The sequence below is a fragment of the Lagenorhynchus albirostris genome, chromosome 3 (assembly GCF_949774975.1).
Source record: "Lagenorhynchus albirostris chromosome 3, mLagAlb1.1, whole genome shotgun sequence".
Classification (NCBI taxonomy): Eukaryota; Metazoa; Chordata; class Mammalia; order Artiodactyla; family Delphinidae; genus Lagenorhynchus; species Lagenorhynchus albirostris.
In genome coordinates this window covers 2,617,025-2,635,737 of record NC_083097.1, presented here as the reverse complement: position 1 = coordinate 2,635,737, position 18,713 = coordinate 2,617,025, and positions in this window count along the sequence as shown.

Here is an 18,713-nt window from a genome sequence, read left to right as displayed (position 1 = left end):
CCCATCTTCAAAACAAAGGACACCTTGCTTTCCTCCATCACGTCAATGTCCAGTGTGCCCTCGCCTGCCTGTGCAGGTGGAGGTCGGTCCGTGCCCACCATTCCCATCACGCTGTGTGCTGTCCCCTGCTGGCCTTGCTCCCTTCCGTCCCTTTCCTTCCCACCAGCTCTCCCCCACACCCCGGCTGCTGTGTCTGCAGGGCTCTCCATCTTCCCATGCCTGGTGTCATCACTCACATCCTGTCCTGTGTGATCCTGCCTCAGGACTGCACTCAGCCCTCTCGGCCCCAAGCCGAGAGCCTTTTCATCTTATCTCGCCAGTGGATATCCTCCACCTGTGGCTCTTCTGATACCCAGGACCCTCCCTGGACCCCTATTCCTTGTCTACTCAAGTCACCACACCTGTCCAGTGTGCCCACCTATGATTCTTTAGTCCTTTACAATTGTGCAATGAGTGTTAATCAGGGCACACCCGCCACACTGCCACCCACTTGAGCCCTGGGTCATAGCCCCATTTCTCCTGGGCACACTCATTACCTAGACCTGCCTTGGGTAGGGATTTACTGATGACAGACTAGCGACTTACTATCATGCAGTGTATTATTACACAAACTCAGTAACAGAGCTATTTCTTCTCTCTAAAATATCAACTCTGCCCAAGTAAACCCTGGTATAACAATCCCTGCCATACAAGTGTTCTCTTGTTGTCTGTTTTCCCAGGGCAGCATTATAATGGATCATGTTTGACGTGCGTGTGTGTAGATTTACATATGCAATACAACAGTAGGGACAGTTCTATGTAATAGTCCGGCTTGCTTCATTATTTACAATAAGGACCCTTTAAATACATGTACAATATCTAGAAAAGGAGATACCTTCACAAGTCATGTGGATGCAAATATTAAAAGGGAATAAAAATTGCTTCTACTGTTGGTTATTGTCTCACACTTGTGTTTTTCTTTCCAGTTTCAATAACTCTTCCCATGGCAATGCCCATAAAATGCCCTGATGGGAAAGGCACCTCTTTGTTAGAAAGATACAATAATATCATGCTGGGAACCCACTTCTTCGTGTCTGATAGATCAGTTGACCAGAGGAAGACCTGCAGTTGAAGGACTTACCTTGGTTGGGTTCAGTTTTCTCATCTGAGGTGCTGGCACCAAACTTCCCGTGTGCAGCTTGCAGACGTGACCTTTGTAACAGCACCCGGCGTGCAGTAAGGGCTGAGAAACTGGTGGCTCTGATGAGTAGGCCGACCTTCTCCACAGCCAGGCTCTGTGCATAGAGAAGGCAGCCATACAGATTCATTGGTCAATGACTTGAAAGGGTAGGAAGGTGTTCCTCATTCTAGTTCATCACCTTTGTTTCTAGTGGACTTTTAGGTAATTCACGCAGATCCACAGAACAATATGCCCACTGATAGTCATACTAATAGCGGTGGGCGGGTGCCAACACTGTGTGCCTTTGACCTACGCTTGGGTGTAAGGCTGCCTTCCAGCTCAGATGACCCAGGGAGGTGTGCAAGGCTCCAGGCTGCTGAGGACCTGGGCTCAGGCGTGTGCTTTACATTCTGCAGTTCAGCTCTGTGAGATAGACAGCTTACTTCCCAGCCATGACGGGGGCAAGCTACTTCACTGGGGCCAGCTGCTTCATCTCTCTGTCCCTCAGTTTCTTTACCCTCAAAGTGGGAAAAGAATGCTTATCACATACATTGTGGTGAAGATTACATGAACTTGACTGTACAGTAATGTTTCACCAACACTGTGGTTCCTGCTCAGCTGAAGAAACAGTGAAGACAGAAGATTGGGTGGACTCAGAATCTGAGCTTTCCTGTGGGTAAAGTGAGGACCCCCTGCAAGATGCCTGCCCCAAAGAGAAAGCCAAGCTGAGGCTCGAGATGTGTTTAGTCAACCTTTAATAAATTACGTTCAAACATAGAAAGGACGTGCAATTTTTTTTGAGTGATTTTTTTCCTCTTGACCTGACATTAGGCGTTAAAATACCCTGGGCCCCCTACCCTGGCACTGTCGTCCAGAAGCCCTCCAGGAGAGGTCTCTTAGGAACTGAGGTTTGTTCTGAGCGTGTTTGAAGGCAGAGCTGACTAGGGCTGAGTAAACATTGAGCCTGTTCTGTTGCTAGGCTGGCTTTCCAAACCATTTGACAGCTGAGGACAGAATGCATTTTTGACTTTGAATTTGGAAAATTTGGGTGCTGTGACAACAAACATTAAAATAGATTAGAAGTGTTTATGACACAACCTACTCCATGTACCATCAGCGGACTGTGCTTTGGAACTCATTCAGCACATATACTGTGTTTGTGTCAAAACATGTTTTTAGAAACATTTAATTTGTATAATATTGGCAATTAGACTTTAACTGTCAATGAGAATCATGTGTTCTAAATTAACATGTCATATAACCAGCTTATTGAACAATATTTGAACAGGTTTGTATGTAAGCAACTATTGGTCAAATTTCTTATTGTAATGTCCATATTCAATAAAATGAGATATTCCCGAAAAACAGTAGCTGTATTTTTATAGTTAACTATTTACTAAAAATGTTGTATGTTCAAATAATCAATAAATAATCTTATTATGTTATAGAGGGTAAATCATGTGGGAGAGATGAGATTTATTTTTTTTTGCTTTACTTTCAGAAGTTTAATGCATATTAGCAGAAGGAAGGTGAGCACGGAACAATGTCACTGTGAAATCAAACTTAACCGTCTTTTTTTGGGTGCCCACAAATAACACAAACATCTTCTATTTTACAATTCATATCAAGATTTAAAAGAATGTTTTCAACCAATTCAGGAGGAAATTGTTGAATAAAAGGATCCCAGAATAGGCAACAAATTGCTAAAGAAAATTGGATATGTGGTTGGAAAGGGCCATGAAGACATCTAGTTGAATTTGTGGGATTAGAAACCTAACACCGACTGTGAAGGGTTTCCAAGAGTTGGGTTAACTGCGGCCCTTCTTGAACCTTCGCCATGCTTATTGAAGGAAATTGGGGCACATGCATGTGTCTTTGAATCGCAGTCCCACAAAAATGGATACCTGATCCCGAGATTTGTTCCCAGAAAGATGACATCAAATATACCTCCTTGACATCTCCACATTATAGGATCAAGTCATGCGTAGTAGAATTCCCTTCTGCCATATCTCAATCACCTGCTTTTATGGTTTCATACCCAGTGATCAGTACAACAAAAGATCCAGGATTAATTTAAATTCATTTAGATGTGAAAAAAAATATTTCACTCAACACCCCCCAAGATAGTATAAATTCATACATACATAACATATCCACATGTGGAATTTCCTTTTGGTGTCCAAAAGAGATGAACGTTGGTATGTACCTTGCCTACAGTTTTCTGTAATAGAAGTGTAGATATCATACTTTTCAACTAACACTTATTTTCATCTTTAATTCTAAAATAGTATTTTTATAGTTTCAATTCATAGGAATCCATGAAATATTGAAGTAAACATTAAAGGTGTTTTTTCAGAATGCCTTGGTAGCTTTTCCTGCATATTAGTGTTGTTCCTAATCTCTTCTTTCTACAGTTATCTTACAGGTAAAAATATGTAGCTTAAGGTACTTGTCCCGCATTTTATTTGTTTTTCCTTTGTTTTGCTTCCAAACCCATATTTCTGCCTCAAGTCTAGTGTCTCAAACTCTTGGCTAGAAAATTGGCAGACTAAATCTGATTGACACCAAGGTTTAGGTCCATCAGGCGCTAGTGGCCATTCCTGATTTTGGATATGATGGTAGAAACCATCTCTGCAGTGCAGCGGCAGATGCCAGCAACTCCCCTCCTGAAGGCTGGGTTCATGATTATAGAACCTGTCCTCCAGCTGCTTACCTTTCAAAGTCATGGTAACAGCCCTTAGTTTGCAAGTCTCCTGCTGGAAATGCTAGGTCCCAGGGAACAAGATCCCGTGGAGTAGAGACTCAGCTCTGTAGCTTTGTCTTCCATTATGTTTAAGATTAACAGAAGCGAGAAATGCCGACAATTAAACTTGCCAAGGCCTGGAAACATAATTAAGGGACATTCCTTGGGAATTGCTCGTTAAAGATTGTGTTTTAATTGCTATCTTGCTAGAAGAGACCAGAATGAATGAGATTGTCACAATTTTCCAGTCAATCTTGTAAAGTTGCATTTTCGTAATTGCTGCAGAAAGGCTCTGGGTTGAATTCGAGAAATTGCTTTCTAGTCCTGTCACTCTTATCCTCTGCACATGTGTAGGGTCTCCTCAACCTCCCCCCTTCTCACCCCAGCACCATCAGACTCTTTCTACCTTCCCCACACCTGCACTGTGGAACTTTACCTACAGGGAAACCTATCTGGCAGAATCACCAATGATTGCATGTTTTCTTTTATAATTTCTCCTTTGGTCTTGTCTGTGTCAGTTCGAGGTTTGGAGTAGAGTTTGTTACAGGTGGGGTTGGAGTGTGCCTGGCACTGGCATCGCTGTTAGGTCTTGTGCACATGCATTGTTGAAGGAAAATGGCAGGTTTGAAGGCAGTTTTGTCTAATTCTCAAAGTCTGTGCCCAAATCCGACGTTTGACCAACTACAGCCCACAGGTCACATTTGACCCACCACTTTCAGGCCCTGGAAATTTACTTTTTTTTTAATGTGTTGAACCAAAAATCCAAAAGAAGAAGATTTTATGACATGTGAAAATTATATGAAACTCAATTTTCGGTGTCCATGAGTAAAGTTTTATTGAACACAGCAACACCCATTCATTTATATATTGTCTGGGACTGCTTTTGCACTGCAAATGAAGAGTTAAATAATTGCAACAGAGATCACATGACCCGCAAAGCCTAAATTATTTACTACTGGGCCTTTACCGAACAAGTTTGCCTACCACTGATCTAGTAGAACTGGGGTCATGAATTTAAACATTTACAAATGTGGGTGAAAGGTCAATGTAGTCCAGCGAGACATGGTAGGGCTTGCAGTGACCTAGTCAGCCAATGTCCCAGCTCAATCTCCTCCAGCCAATTGTCACCAAGGTACTTCAGCATGGCTGGATTCATCCTGTTTTCAGAACAAGATAGCAAACATAATGTGTGTGAGATTTTTTTAACAAATTAAACACCGTGTACAGGAAAACATATGTATCTGTGGGTCACGTACATGCCTGGGCTGCCAAGTCATAAACTCTGTCCCCATCCAGTGCTGCCAGGCCAGAATGGGTAGCACTTGAGGCATCCCACCGGGGGCTGGGCACACTTGAGTGCTTGCAAAGCAGAACTGAAGTCTCTCAAAACAGAAGGAGGACTCTCTTCTCACAGCTCCCTCCAGACGTGCAATGCATTTTTGTATTTTTCACTGAAAAGCTTCAATCTAGTGTTTTCAAACTATTAATCAATTCAGGCTGGCTTTCAAAACTATGATTGATATAGGTATATTACTAGCATGACTGTCAGGTTAATGTCTAAACCACTTAACTAAAGTAAAGATCATTCTTGTCATCAAAAATACTGTTAGTTTTGGCTGGGAATCATGGAATGTTAAATTCAAAAGGGAATTACAACATTAGTATGCTTCTATAATGTATTTTTATCTACCTTGAGTTAGCATTCGGTAAATAGTTGATGAATAAATGAGTATTGAATAAATATAAATAGATCTATAGTTATACATACATATATTTATATATATATATTTCACTTATGTATCTGTCTGTCTCTCTCACACATACACACACACATACATATATATATATATATATATATATATATATATATATATATAGAGAGAGAGAGAGAGAGAGAGAGAGAGAGAGAGAGAGAGAGAGAGAGAGAATTCAAGGCCAGAATCACATTAAATTCTTGGAGCTCATCTGGATGTTCATGGAGAGATTTCCATCTTCTCCAGCATCCCACAGGTAATTATGACTTGCCTGCGCGGTACCAGGCCTGTGCTGGGAATTGCTGATTTATCCAGTAAAATAATCATATTACAGGAACATATCAGAGTAAAAAGTGGAACCTACCACTGGGGACCTCTCCAGGCTGGCCCAGCCCTTTGGCCCTGCCTCACTGTAGGGACTGGACCGTGGTGCGCGTTCAGCGAACATTGCCAGTCAGTGTTATTTACCAACGGGGTGTGATAAAAGAGTCTAAGGGATGCCCTTGTTGCTGACCTGCATGCTGAAGTGGGTGCACTGTCATTCTGTAAAACAGGGACAATGCAGAAAGGCAGAAAAACACTCTGAGAGAGAAGCAAGGTGAATTTTGTTGTGAAATATCCAGCTTGAGCTATAATGGGGGCATCCAAGTACATATTATTGAGTAGGAAGGTGTTTATAAGCAACTGGTCAGCACCAGAAAGGTATGGGCCAGAGGCAGACAGCTGAGTGTCAGGGGTGAGGGCAAGTACTGAAGTCGGGGAGCGGCTGAGATGCCTGGGGTCATAAGGGCAGGAGGCTCAGGGGTCCCTGAACGGCATCTGCATTCACTGCAGGGTCAGGAAGGATTTACTGGCAAAGATCATGAGACAAAAACAGGGACAAACAATGCCACAGCAACCAGGAAGGACATGGCCACCAAAAGGCCATGGCAAGTACCCATTCAGTGTATAGCCCGAGATGTGACTGGTGACAAGAGGGCAGTTTCTGGGAATCAGGAGGACAGCAGCGGGATCTTAAGGAGAGGAAATGAAGACAGATAAAAAGAGATCTGTTTTTTTTCCCAAAAGTTTGGCTATGAAGAAAAGGAGAAAGAGAGTGCAAGGCTCCAAATTGTGTATGTGTGTGTGTGTATACACAGGCACGCAGATATGCACTCTTGTTTAATGTTTCATTGGTGAAGACATTGGGAAGGGTGGGTCCCCACATGTCACTTGCTTTCACAGTACCTACGTGCTACCCGATCCAAATGGCCGCCGTGTACCCAGAAGGCGAATGGCAGAGCAGTCCATGAAGAACAGGGTGTCTGGAGACATCACTCCAGTCCCACTTCTGTCAGAAGCAGACTATATTACCTGGGTGGGCTCAGAACCACTCTGGTCCACGGATCTCCCGTCAGTCAGACAAATACGTTGGAATAAATGGTATTCAAGATTTCCTATGGTTCCCTGGCCCTTATACTTTACTGTTGAAAATCAGTTTCCAATATCTATGCTTTCATTGAACACACATAATATTTTCCAAGTTGAACACACTGAGGTGGTTCCATGGCAACCCAAATGGGCAACCAAATGGAGGAGAGATTCACCCTTTCTAGTTCTTCTGCCCTTCCCCCCACTCCCATGCAGGAGTCACAGGCCTTGCTGCAGGGAGGGGAGCTTAGCTCAGAACCTTGTGATGTCCTGGATTCCTGGTCTTTCTCACTCTGCCCTGGCACTTAATCTTTGCATTTTACTTCAGACAACTCATCTTTTGCATTTTGCTTCAATGATTCCACTTAAACAGCACAAAACTTTTAGAGAAAGAAAGATAAAACCTTGTTCTTGTTTTCAAAGTTAGGCCCACCAGCATCCCAAGGATTGATGCTATTTTTATTTTCCTAAAACATGATAGGGTGTAGAGACATGGGAACACACAAAACCCCACACTTAAATCGCTCTCTGTGCACATGGTGTGTGTGTGTGTGTGTGTGTGTGTGTGTGTGTGTGTGTGTGTGTGTGCGTGCATGCAACCAATGTTAACTTTGGAAACTTTTCAAACTTTTGTTTAGAGATGAGGACATATAAAGCATATGTTTCTGTATTTACTGAAGGGTCCTTGTATGTTTTAATGAGGGCTGCTTCTCAAGCATGAATTATATTATTTGACAGTTGGTTCTGAGATTTCTTGATTTTCTAAAGCAACTCAGATTATATTACCCTTAACATAAAGTTAAAGTATCTAAAATCACCCCAACATATCAGTGCATTAAAGTTTTCAACAGTCTCTGAGTAGCTCAAGTTCCCTTGTCCTAAGAACAATGGATAACATGATTTAAAGGAATCACCACTGAGGAACAACACTTAGGCGTCCTGTCACTGCAGTGCTGCTCTGTTCATCTCTCTCTCTCTCTCATTTTTTTTTAATCTGTATATGCTCAAATCTCCTTATTGCATTTTTTCCAAGCTTAGAAACACTGTTTCTATGAACTGTAGCCCAGAGCGTTCGTCTTGTCAGTCATCCACAGGTGTTGGCACAGCTTTGAAGGTCCTTAAATCACCTTCCTACTGACAACCATGTGTCCGGCACCAGTTCCCAGCACTTCCAAGGGTTTACCCTGGTTTCTGCTAGAATGTGCTCTCTACTTACCTTCTGGAATTGATCCTCTTGCATCATGGATTTTTTAAAATGGACTTTATTGAGGTATAATTTATAAACAATAAAAGGCACACATACAAAATGCACAGTTTGATGAGGTTGGAAAAATGTGTACACCTATGAAATCACCACCCTATTCATAGTGCAGAGAATTGCCATCATCCCCACAAATTCCCTAGGGCCCAGGGCCCCTCCTCAGCCATTTCCCACCCTTTGTCTCTTTGTCAAAGCAACCACTGATGGGCTTTCTGTCACTGTTGATCAAACTCTTCCTTGCTTGTGCATTGTATAAATGGAATTATAATCTGTGCCTGATGTCTTTTGCTCACAATAGTGCTTTTATTCTTCATCCACCTTGTTTGCATAAGTAACTTGTTCTCTTTAACTGCTAAGTAGTATCCCATTGTGTGGATGCACCATGACATTGATGACCCTGTTGATGGATATTTGGGTTGTCTCCAGTTTTGGGCTATTATAATCAAAGTTGCCACGAACATTTTTGTACAAGACTTTGGGTAAATACCTAGGAGCAGAATTGCTGGATCCCATGGTGAGTGTTTATAAGAAACTACTAAATTGTTTTACAAAGTGGTTTTACCAATTCATACTCCTACCAACTATGTAGAGACTCCAGCCCCACTCAAACTTAATATTGTCAGTCTTCTCTAATCTCAGTTATCCTACTGGGTGTGTAGTGGGACCTCACCATGGCTTAGAATTGGATTTTCCTAATGATGTGGAGCATCTTTTCATGTGCATATTGGCTATCCCTACCTTTTCTTTGGTGAAGTGTCTGTTTGATCCTTGGTCCCTTCCTTTTACTAAAACTGGGTTGTATGTCTTCTTATTATTGAGTTGTAAATGTTTTTTTATCTATTCTGGATAGAAGTTATTTATCAGAGATACATATTGTGGAGATTTCCCCCCAATTTTGATGTGACTTTTAATTTTCTCCGTGATGTCTTTAGAAGAACACAAGTTTTAATTTTGATTAATTTTAGCTTTTTAAAACTTTTAAAATAAATGCTTTATTTAAAAATGGATTTAGATTTACAGAAAAGTTGCAAAGATAGTATGGAAATTCTCACATATCCCACACCCAGTTCTCCCTATCTTACAGTTTCCCACATCTTACATTAGTATTGTGCATTTGTCCCAATTAATGAATCAATATTTATACAATCGTGTAACTAAACTCTATATTCAGTTTTCCTTAGTTTCTCGCTGTCCTTCTGTCCCAGGATCACATCCAGAACACACATTACATTTATGAATCATGTCTCCTTAGGCTCCTCTTGGTCGTTTTCTCAGACTTCCCTTGTTTTTGAATACTTTGACAGATTTGGAGAATACTGGTCACATATTTTGTAGAATGTCCCTCAATTGGGATTTGATTGATTTACTTATGACTAGACTGGGGTTATGGGTTTTGGGGAAGAAGACCACAGATATAATGTGCCATTCAAGGAAATCCATTTCATCATTTAGTTTTCTTTTAGGTTTTATGCTTTTTGTGTCCTAAGAACATTTTGAACATGATGACATAAAAAAGTATTTTCTCTGTGACATCTTCATGTAGAAAATGTATATTTTTAGCTTTTACATTTGAGACTATAAAGGATTTTGAAATAATTTTGTGTGTATGTGAGCAAAGTGTCATGGTTCTTTTTTTTTTTTTAATTATATGGACATCCGTTTTTTGCAGCACCACTTTTGTAAAAGAATACCCTTTCACCATTGAATTGCCATGGCACCTCTATAAAAAAATCATTTGACCATACATTGGCCTATTATCAAATTCTCTCTTCTGTTTAATTAATATCTGTCTGTGCTTATGCCAATCACATACTATCTAAATTTCTGTAACTCTATGGTAATTCTTGGAGTCAAGTAAGATATGTGCTTACACTTTGTTCTGCTTTTTTTTTTTTTTTTTTGTTCTGCTTTTTTCAAAATTGTTTTGGTTATGCCCGATCTTTTGCACTTTCAGGTACATTTTAGAATCAGATGATCAGTTTCTACAAAGATCACCTGGTGGAAGTGTTTTCTTGGATTGAATTGAATCTGTACCTCCATTTTGAAGAAACACCGTATCATGGTCAGAGAACATACTCTGTATAACTTCTCTATTTAAAAATGTTTGGTGACTCAGTCTATGCCTCAGCATATGATCTATCTTTGTGGGTGCCCCTTCGACAATATTTTATTTCTTTTTGGTTTGAAAGTTATTTTTGCTGGCTTTAGAATTCTACTTGGACAATTTAACATTTTAAGCATGTTATTCCATTCTCTCCTGGCTGAATAAATTTCCATGAAAAGTCTTCTCTAATAGTAACAGTTTTTCTTCTATACCGAATGTGTCTTTTTACTCTGCCTGAATTTACGATTTTCTTTTTATCACAGGATTTCATGTATTTTATTATGAATTGTCTTAGTGTGGCTTTGTATGTCGTTTTTCTGCTTGAGGTGCATTGATCTTCTTGAAGGGTCTTCTTTGGACACTAATGTATCCTCTGAGTGATCAGCAAAGACTCTCCACTCTGCTAATAAGAAGTTATATAGCTCCTAGGCCTGGGTATCAGTTTATTTGTTAATCTTTGCCACACTTGTAGAGTTTCATCCTACACATATAATTTACGTCTTAGTATTCAGCAAAGTTCAAGGGAATCTCAGTGCAGATTTATGTAAATTTTTGTGTGTAACTAGAGATCCCCCTTTCTACTTTGTGACCCTGAATGTATCTCTATATATAAAGCTGATGCAACAATAGGTATCATCTCATTTTTTCTACTTTTTCCCCAAGGATCACAGTTCTAAGTTCTCATTAACAGATACTCAAAGTTTTTTTATTCATATAATTTGTTTTTCTGTTTACTTAAGTTGAGTATGTTGAGTCTTGTAGCCTGCACCTAACCAGGTTGCTGGATAAAACAAAATTATCAACATTATTCATATTCATTATTCATGTATATGAATAATATACATTATTCAATGTAATTCATTACATTATTCATAGTAATTTAAATATTACTCTGAATTTCCTAACATTCAAAATATGTATCCAGAATACAACGCAAAGTTACTTGTCAAAGAAAGAGCTAGAGAATTCAACTCTCATGTGTAAAGACATTAAGCAGATGCCAACACCAAGGTGTACAGATGTTGGAATTATCTGATAAAGACTTTAAAGTAACTATTATAACCATGCTCCAACAAATAATCATGATTACTTTTGAAATAAATGAGAAAAATTGAGAATCTGAATAGAGAAATGGAAACTATAAAGAAGAACAAAATGGAAATTTTATAACTGAAAGGTACAACAACAGAAACTTAAAAAAGCAATTCAAAAAAAAAAAAGAGAAACAACTGTGACTCAGGGATCTGTGGAACAATAGCAAAAGCTCTAACATTTATGTAATCAGAGTCACAGGAAAGGGGAGAAAGAGTTTGGTGATAAATTTTTTTTAAAGAAATAGTAGCTGAAAATTTCCCATTTGGTTAAAGGTATAAATTTATAGATTGAAGAAATTAAGTGACTTCTTAACAAGTTAAACTGAAAGAAATCCATTTAAGATATATCACAACAAAAATGCTGAAAGCTAAAAAAAATTTTAAATGTCTTAAACACTGTTGAAAATGATACATTATTCGTAAGGGAATGGTTAAAAGGACTGGATTTTTCATCAGAAACAGTGAAGGCAGGAGGAAGATGTGGACCATTTCTAAAGTGCTGAAGAAGTGTCAACCCTACTCTGAAAACATCCTTCAGCAACAAAGGCAAAATAAAGATCATAAGAGAATTTGGTCTCAGATGAGGAAGCCATAAGAGAATTTGGTGCCAAAAGATTTACCCTGAGAAAATTACTAGGAAAGTTTTCAACAGAAGGGAAAAGGTACTTGAAAGAAAATTTAAATATAAGGATAAAGGAAGAACAACAGAAATGGTAAATGGCTGGGTAAATATAATGGACTCTTTTCCTCTTGAGATCTTTAAAATATGTTGGATGCTTAAAAGCAAAATTTATAATATTTCTGATGGAGTTTTCAATATATATTGCTGTAATATAATAAGAGAAGTATAACATAGAGGGAGAAGGTAGTCTATATGTTTGTAAGGTAAAATACTGATACTAAATAAGCTGTGAAAATTTAAGTGTGTATATTATAAACCCTAGAAAAACTCTAGATGCTACACAGGCACATACATACATATACACAATCTATACATTGGTAAATAGTTATGTAGATATACATAGAGTCACATTGCAATAGATGAGCTAAGATGCAACACCAAAAAGGTGAATAAACCCAACACAGGCAGAACATGGAAAACTGAAGAACAATAACAAAAGGAAGAAAGAGAAAACAAATAATAAAATGGTAGATGTAAACCCAAGTATATCAATAATTACCTTAAATGTAAGTGATCCAAATACACCAGTAAAAAATACAAAGATTATCACAATGGATTAAAAAAAAAGTGACCCAGCTATATGCTGTCCATAACAAAGTCATTTCAAGTATGATGACACAGTCAAGTTAAAGTAAAAGAATGGAAAAAGTTACACCTTGAGAACACTAAGTTAGAGAAAGCTGGAGTGGCTATACTACTATTAGATGAAGTAGTCTTCAGAGCAAAGGAAATGACCAGGGCTAACGGGGACATTATAGAATGATGACCAAATGCATTCCCTAAGAAGACATAACAGTATTAACCATGTACGTCTCTAACAGCATGAAGCAAAAACGGACAGACTGAAAGGAGAAGTAGGCAAATGCACAATTACAGTTGGAGACCTCAAATTCACCTCTCTGTAACAGATACAACTTGTATACAGAAATTCTGCAAGAATATGGAAGAACTGAATAGCACCATCAGCCAACTGGACCTAGTCAAGATTTAAACAACATTCCACTCCAACAGATAAAGCACATCTTTTCACATGCACACGTAACATTCACCAAGATTGCCCATGTTCCTAATCATAAAACAAATCTTAACTAATTCAATAAAATTGAAATCGTGCAAAATATGTTTTGAGATCATAACAGAATTAAACTAAAAACTGATAAGAGAAAGATATCAAGAAAATCTCCAAACACTTAGAAATTAACTAACACACTTCTAAATAATCTGTGTGATGAATAATATCAAAGCATATTAGAAACATTTTGAATAAAAGTAAAATGAACATATGCCACATCAAATCTGTGGGATGTCCTTGAAACAGTGCTTGAGGGGGATTTATATCATTGGAAGTGTGTATGAGAAACTAAGAAAAGTTCAAAACCAAGATCCAAGTTTCTTTTTTTAAGAAGCCAGAAAAAGAACATCAAAATAAACATAAGGAGAAGAAAATAAAGCAGAAACCCATGAAATTCAAAACAGAAATAAACAGAGAAAATGAAAAAAATGAAAAGCTTCTATGAAATGATCAATAATATTGATAAACTTCTAGCTAGATTGACAAAAAAAGAAGAAAAATGTGCAAATTATCAATATCAAGAATGAAAGAAGTGATACCACGTCACAATACTAAAGGGATAATAAGGGAAAACTGCAAATAACTCTACACTAAGAATATCAACAACTTACAAAATAGGGTCTAATTATTGAAAAAAAATGACAGAAGTGACTTCATCAAAATTAAAAATGTTGTTCTCTGAAAGACAAGATTAAGTTAGGAGACTCACATATAAATTACATATTGAGAAAACACATATCTGAATATGGACTTGTGTCCATAATATATCTATATCTATATCTATCTCTCTCTCTTATCCATCTATCTATATCCAGAAAATATAGGAAATAATATATATACCTTCAAAACTAAACAGTAAAAAATAATTCAGTTAAAATTGGGCAAAATATTTGGACAGACATTTCACCAAAGAGGAAGTAAATAGCACATAAAAAGATGTACACTATCATTAGCCATTACGGAATGCAAAATAAAACCATGATGAGCTAGTGTTCCATACCTATTAACATGGCTAAAATAAAAAAACATGACGATTTCAAGTGCTAGTAAAGATGTGGAGCAACCAGGACGTACATTGCTGAGTGCAATGGATAATGAATACTACTCAGGCATAAAAAGAATGAAACAATCCCATTTGCAGCAACATGGATGGACCTAGAGATTATCATACTAAGTAAGCCAGACAGAGAAAGACAAGTATCATATGATATCACTTATATGTGGAATTTAAAGAAAATGATACAAATGATCTTTTATACAAAACAGAAAGAGACCCACAGACACAGAAAATAAACTTATGGTTACCAAAGGGGAAAGGAGGGAAGGGATAAATTAGGAGTTTGGGATGAACATATGCACACTACTGTATATAAAATAGATAAACAACAAGGACCTACTGTATAGCACAGGGAACTATGTTCAATATTTTGTAATAACCTTTAAGGAAAAATAATCTGAAAAAAAATATATATGTATGCACGTATAACTGAATCACTTTGCTGTACACCTGAAACTAATACAACATTGTGAATCAACTATAATTTAAAAAAAAAAAAAGAGGAAGAAGAAAAATGATACAGCTTTTCTGGAAAACAACTTGGCATTTTCTAATAAACTTAACTATATATTTACCCCGTGAGCCAGCAACTCCACTCCTGGGTATTTATTCCAGATAAATGAAGATATATGTCCACACAAAAACCTGTGAATAAATATAGCTATAGCAACTCTATTTGTAATAGGCAAACAATGGAAGCATCCAAGTGCCCTTCACCAGGTGGATGGATTCACAGACTCTGGTGCAGTCACACCCTGATTCCTGCTCAGCAATAAAGAGGAGGGTACTCCTGATACACACAACTTGGGTGAGTCTCGGAGACATTGTACTGAGTGAAAGAAGCCAGTTTCAAGATGACATACAGTATGATCCCATTTATATTCATCTGACATTCTCAGGTAGGCAAAATCATCACGATGAAGAATAGATGAGGATTGCTGAGGGTCAGCATGAAGAGAAGATACAACTAGAAAGGGATAGAGAGATAGCCTCGCGAGATTTTTGATGTGATCTAACTGTTCTGTATCACGATTGTGATAATGTTTGCACAGATCTATACACCAAAAAAAGAGCAATCTACTGTATGGTAATTTAAAAATTAAAATCAAGGAGAAAAACCAAGTGGCCAGTAATAACAGAATAGCTAGGTCAATTATGAAAATGTCACTTACTAGAATATTAAAAGGATAATCATAAAAATTGTAGCAACATGAAAAAGCAGATTTGTAATAATGTTAATTGAAATGAGTTATACTGCGAAACTATATTTAATCTTATAAAAAATTTGTCATGAAAAAATAAAAGGTAATAGATGAAGTGATAAAAATGTTTGTTTTGCAGAACTATGGGTGATTTTCTCTCACGTATTTTTCTCGAACTCTTATAATAATGGTATATAACATTTATTCGTGAATATAAGTTATTAAATGTTGCTGTTATTGATAGAATACATATAAACCTCATAGAGAAATGCATAAAGATACAGAGTGTGTCCTATATTTTAAAAAAATCATCAGCTATGTATAGGCTGGCTTGATAATCTTCATTTTTCCTTTTAGGGTGGATTTTATAACTTTTTTCACATTAGTGGTAGAGTTAAGGATTTACCAACAAAGTGCCTTCTAAAGGAACTTCACTTGGGACAAAAATGAAGACATTTGTGCAAGGTGAGATATTGTGTCTGAATTAATAATTTTATAATGGTACACTGTTAACAATTGTGAACTTATTATCAGGTAAAACTGAAGTCTTTTCAAATCTAAGGATTATGTGACAAAAGCAAACTTGCTTTATTATTTTTTTTCAAATTAGATAGGAGGTGGGATCAAATGCCTCCTTTATCCCACTGGATGTTTATTTTTTCTGGTAAAAGGCAAAGGCGTATGGATAGTCTAGAGCCAGTTTTCAATCATTTGTTTATCAATTCAGATTACACAGTGTCTCAAAACCTCACATAGCCAAGAGTTTCCCACTTGCAGGCTTTGGGAGACGATGCAGTTAGTCTTAGTCAAATGCACTTGAGAATCAGGGCAGACTTGTGATTAAAACATCTTCTAAGTCGCAAAACCAGCGGTGGCCGCAGGGGTTTATTTCTCGTTAGAAGAATAAATCATCCTGGCCAGTGTGACTAAGTTGTGCTTGGAGAGGTTTGTGTGTGTGAGCATGGACTCACGTGCACACACACACACACACACACACACACACAGCGTGTTTGCAATGAGCAAACGCACGGCCACTTCTGCTGCTCACTTATCAGGCCCAGAGCTGGGGACTGAGACACAGAAATCAAATTAATTCCAGCGGAATCAAAGAAAGCAGAAATAAGCATCTGTTTGGGCTAGAGGCTAAGTCTATAAAAACAAAACGAACAAACCCCCAAATTGACCAACCAACCCCCCCCACCCCCGCCTGAGCCTGAGCACCCCAGGAGCTCTGGGCCCAGTGAAGGGACTCTCCAGGTGACGGCTTCTTGGTGGCCGGGCTGCTGTTCTGGGAACAGGGCTGTATTTGACCCATAATTACAGCAGATCCGCAGCAGGTTTCGAGTAGCTTCTGAGCAGCGGCGCCCAGGCAGCCTCCATCTGCTGCGGGCTCCTGCACCTCCCAGGGGGGGGACCTGGCTGATTTTTCAGTCAATTAGCAGAGGGCTGCTTTTGTTCTGCCGCACACGCCCTGGGCTCTGCTTACCCTGGGAGCTGGCGTTCAGATGGGGTGGGTTTGGAGAAGCATATTGTGTTGGTTTTTTCCATGACCTTGTGACACTGTTGGGCAAACGTTATCTCAATCATCTCAGTGATTTGCTAAAAAGCCGGCGAGCTTCCCTTTCTCTGTTGTGGTGTCTGAGTGAGTGTGTGTGTGTGTGTGTGTGTGTGTGTGTGTGTGTGTGTGTGTGTGTGTGTGTGTGTTAGGGCGGAGGTGGGCAAGCATGCCGTGAATGAGCTGTTTTAAATACATCACATATTTGAGTTTTGTGTCCCTATAGGTCTGGTCTCAAATTTATTTATTTATTTACTTTTTTAAATCAGTCACCTTAATGAGGACAAGGCAGGGATTGAATTGATGTAGAAAGAGATTTATTGGGTGAAACAGAGTTTATTCCATTGAACCCTGCCAGAGGTGGTTTAGTCTCCATCCATCTTGGAGGGATTGCTGTCGTAGCCTTAGAAAGTTCTGGACAAGCGGTATCTCAGATTATAAATCCTCTTGGTCCGCGAACCTTAGTCACTCCTGACTCAGTTTCCCCGGGTGAGATGAGAGAGAGCAGGATGTGGGAAGGGACAGGTCATTCCCCAAATGTGAGGTCTTGACTAACCCAGGCCACCTGGCAGGTGAGGGATCTGCAGTTCTGTTATTTGGGGATTTTGCGATGACCTTGACTTCTGGTCCTTCTGTGGTCACCACGCACAGCCAGCAGCGGGCCTTTCTCTTAGGGCCCGTGACTCTGAATCACACTTCGTTTTCCTCCAAAATAAAAACCTTTACTTTCTGTTATAATTAAAAATGGTCAAAGTTCAATACAGCATGGCTTTCCATTTTTCAAAGAAGACATTTGTAAAGAAAATCTGTCTCCCTCCAGCTCTGGAGGTACTTGGCTTTTCCCGCACAAGACACTGGTGCTGTCACTCCCCTAAGTGTCCTTTATATGAGACACGTTGGGGGGACCATGAGGTGCCGTCCCAAGAAAGCTCCCGAGCTTCCCTATGCCCAGCCCCCTGTGGTTTCCAGCCCCCCAAGTGTGAGCTTCCTAGAGGCCCAGCCTCCCGTCCGTCCCGTCCCCAACCTTCCGGCTATTTTTCCCGCGGGGCGTTGAGCACATCCCCCTCTCCCCTTTCATCTGCCCAGCCTCTCAGCTCTGTCTTTCTATAGTTAATAAATGTACCTTTTTTCTCAGTGTCAAACAATCAAATATTCAGAGGGTCTGAGCTGGGGTTAACAGATTTCTGAAAATTTTATTGCGTGACAGGCTGTCCTGCATAATCCCCTCAGCTGTCTCAGGTTCTGGGGCAGAAATGATCTTGTGTGTCACTCTAATAGTCTAGAATTACACTTGTATCGCTGTCGCCGGCATATGGGGCTGTGTATACCCCTAGGCCAGTTCCCTCTCTTTCACGGCTCTTAAAACGATAACATTTGGCAAAGCCAGCTCTGACCAGCATGCACCATCCTTCCCGAGCGGCGACAAAGGGGCCACCAGAGGCCTGACTGCGGTGGCCAATCAGGGCGCTCTTTACCGCTAATGAGAGGGCCCCCGTGCCCTGGGAGCTGGGAGCAAGTTTCCACTTAATTATACAGTCTTCATCTTAAGTGCCTGCTCACAAGGGCTTCAGCTGTGCAGGTCTCCTCAGGGGTCTCCCCCGGCCTGGACCAGAGATATTG